A 4,110-nucleotide genomic window follows, 5' to 3' on the forward strand; every position below is an offset into this window, starting at 1 on the left:
AGTGGTGGGTGGTGATGACTAGCTGCCTTCCCTCTTGTCTTTCACTGCTAAATTAGGGACGGCTAGCGCAAGTAACCCTCGTCTGGCTTTGCACGAATTTCAAACCAAACTATTTTCCTATTTTTACTGTGAAGAATTGTGAATAATCATCTTTGGGATACGTGTTTATGTAACTATATATTGCTTTACTATCGAAGACCAAACCAAACTACCAAGTTCTTTTGAAACACATCAATACTCCCCTCCCCACACACATAAAAAGAAAGGTTTTCCATGTTTTCCGGAATGTTTTTCCATTAAGTCAACATAAGCAGTTAACCAACAGTCCAGTAAATGGCCAGAAATTAAGGGGAAATAAATACAACACTACTACGAAAATATCTTAATAACTTACCTTAATGAAGGTACACTACTAAAAGCATAAGATTCGAATAAGAGCGATGGTTCATAATATACCTGGAAATCTCCAATGCTCCTGAACACATCCAGTTATTTACATTCATTTTATAACAGTTTCCTTATCACGAAACAGAAATTCCCACACTATATTTGTACTGACTTTCAGTTCCCTTTTTTTTATTCTCTCTTCAAGTAGAAATTCAAATAAGAAAAGTCTACGAGGGAACTCATGAAGTCTCGTACTTCATCCAGGACCCATGTGATAGAAATGAATTTTTATGGATGTTTGAAGATAACCCAAATATTTCTTAGAGAATAGTCTTGACATTTTTTAAAGTGAATCTCACCCTGTGATGTAAACTTATGTTTAATAAACAATAGAATGCATCTGGCCCTTTCGGTTTGCTTTTTTTCGCGCTGCAGTAGTAGTTAAGAAGATCATTATAATTCAACTTTAACACTTTGTTGCAATTGCCAGGTTTCGTGTCTGAGAACAAGGACGCTACTACTAGAACAAAGTATACAATTCAAGGCTGTCTCCATATTTCATACTTATCAACTAACGTCATAACAGCGTAAGCTAACAATGTTTTCGAACAAAGAACCTTCACGCCTGCTGTATACATATATGTAATCATTTTCTAGGACATGAGAGTATCTATATTATAATTTTGATCTTACAAAAGATATTAGATAAGCCATGCCAGTAATATAAATAACCTTGAAAACAACTATCCTATTTTCTAGGCCCTGGAAACATAAACAAATAAGATATCAAGAAAATTAATATGGCTCATCAAGTTCAAAATAATTACAGTAACTAGTCATCTCAGTCAACATGACAATACAGGTCATGTAATAGGCAACTTATTCGCCCCTAACCTTGGAGATTGCGAATGTCTACATTTTGAAGGTGCAAATCACGATTGACTCCACATATTGCGTGTGCTAGTTGACCAACTCTTATATCGAAGTTTTTATTCTACAACCTTTTTAACTAGTCATCGCTAGTTATTAGAAACCAGCACAAGCAAGGAGAAAATTAGGTCAAATAAATTAACAGTTTCATGTTAACAATACGTTACTCATCAGGTTTCTAGTCTCGGAGCTAAATAGTACCACAATAGCAATTTCGATGCAATGTAAGGGTTTTGAAAATCAAATGACTTCATGGTTTTTAATCAGCAGGAATAATGTTGGAATAAAATTTACAACTAAGATACCAATTTTGGTACATTAAGTAAACGTTTAAAGTTAAAAAAATAGGCTTAAAAATTTAACAATAAAAATATTGAAATGCTTTACATACCTTAGGTTTAGGCATCGAAAAAAAGCAAACGTTCCGTAACTTCACCTTCCTTGTTATTTTCAGTTTCTGATTGGCTAACAACAAGCATGAAATCATCCTTGCAACCACCAAACGTCATCACAGTAGAATAAGGATATCGTGCAACTGATTGCTGACAGAAAAACACACCGAAATCTATGTGAGTTCTATACATTTTCACTTTATTAAATATATGATCTGGTACGTGAACAATCGACGAGTTAAAGAAAAAAATAAACATGCTGAAAAACATTCTTATCGCCATTGATTGCTCCTGGAATGAAACAGTAAAAATTGTTAAAGCATACAAAAGTTGTTTAAAGTTATTTATCAACTTGTTTGGGTAGACGAGTGTGAGACGCTAGTTCATCTGAAAGCCATGTTATATTCCACTGTCTCGACACTGTGGCAAACATGCTTACAAGAATAAAAATTTCAATAAACACATACTCAGAATATTGATTCCTCCATTGCCACTGTAAAGAAAACAATGCGGCCAGAAAGCTAGACCATAAAACCTCTACAATCTCTACTTACCTTATAACTAGATTCTGATATTACTTTATAGTCAAGTTCTGGGTTTATATTTCATCCATAATTTAGCATTAGATTATATCCAGGTTTTTCAGTTACTTTGTATCTATGTTTTGGAATTACTTTATATCGAAGCAGTGTAATATATATATATATATGTGTGGCCACCTTTTGTAAAATTAAATTGCATCCATCTTTTGGAGTTACTTTACTTTCAACTTTTGGAACCAGATATTTAGAATAACATCGTATTCAGGTTTTCAGATTACTTTTTATCCAGGTTTTTGAACAACTTTATGTCACTTCTTGGAATTAATTTATTTCCAGGATTTGGATTTACTCGACATCCAGGATTTGGCATACTTTCTATTCGGGATTTGGCAGTGCTTTTACGTACTTTTTAACTGGAATGCGATTTTTATCGGACACTTTCTGCTTCAACAGAAATACCACGAAATTAAATTCTTTCTGAATTATTTGAAATTTAAAAAAATATAAATCCCGGCGTGTCTACTATTTTGAATCACGTTATTAGCAGCCCCTTTAACAGTTATCAGTTATTAGAATGACTTCAAAACTTCACTCCTTTAATAAAGTTATTAGTCTCTGTTGACCAAGTGACCTCATTTAACAAGGTCTCTGTTGGCCAAGCATTAGAACCCCAACTGGCATCTTTTATCAGAACTATCAATGTTAATGGACTAACTGGCATTTTTTTTTTTTACCAGTGTTAGTGGATAATTGGTCTCCTCATATCTTGTTAGTTTATACGTTTACTTGTTAACTGTTTTTGAATCCACCTTCATACAAGAAAGTACGTATTTAGTGCTTTTTGGGTGTTAATCAAGCTATCACCACCCCTCTCTGTATATCACGGGGAATTTATTATTGGTTCACGCTTTTCAAGTCTGAAAGCTCTTTTATTATAAATGTTATATATATAAATAATTTCTCAAATATTGTGTCATTGGTATTAACTTGTGAAAGATAAAAAAAGATTAAGCAAATTCTAATTGGTAGCATGCCCAGACTGTGAATTGGAGGATTCGTGGTTTGCGTCCCATTACCGCAAAAATACGCTCTTCACCTTGGGGTCGTAGCCGCACTATATAACGGCCACCCCTTCCTTCCCTCAGTAAAATAAGAGCAGCCCAAGGATTGGTATTGGATGATGTTAACTAAGTACCTTTAGTCAAGTGCAACAGTCAGATAATAAGAATAGATAACCTGATAATCCAAAACTTATTTAGGCTTGTTAAATGTTGTTTATATCTCTGTAAACAGTTATGTTATCTTTCTTCCATCAATTGTATACCTGATAAAACATTTATCATAATAAGTCTCATAATTGAGTAAACGCCAGAGACATCACTGAGTTGCAGCTTTGCTGAGAGATGCAAAAAACCTCCATATATCTGTGAAATTTCATAATATTAATAATCTGTGTAAAAATTCAGTATATAGGAATTATACAGGAAAATCATTTACTTCCTTAAACAGAATGGAATGTCTTAAATAATGAGTTAACTGTTGTATTTATAAATTTATTTGTTAAATAGCCTGTTCGCTATTGTTCAAACTCTTTCCACATGAAAAAAGAACATGTAGCCAACCAAAGAAACATAGATATTTATTTAGTTACGATGTTTATGATTGATTATAGTTCAAAGCATTCATAGCAAACTAGGCCCGGCATGGCCAGGTGGTTAGGGCGCTCGACTCGCAATTTGAGGATCGCGGGTTCGAATCCCCGTCACACCAAACATGCTCGCCCTTTCAGCCGTGGGTGCGTTATAATGTGACGGTCAATCCCACTATTCGTTGGTAAAAGAGTATCCCAAGAGTTGGCG

At 34.2% G+C, this 4,110-nt stretch overlaps 1 pseudogene; it reads right to left on the minus strand.

The window, feature by feature from the left end:
* Positions 1–4,110, minus strand: part of LOC106462742 — a 144,289-nt pseudogene that overhangs the window by 5,506 nt on the left and 134,673 nt on the right.

This window comes from Limulus polyphemus, unplaced genomic scaffold, assembly GCF_000517525.1.
Source record: "Limulus polyphemus unplaced genomic scaffold, Limulus_polyphemus-2.1.2 Scaffold1237, whole genome shotgun sequence".
NCBI lineage: Eukaryota > Metazoa > Arthropoda > Merostomata > Xiphosura > Limulidae > Limulus > Limulus polyphemus.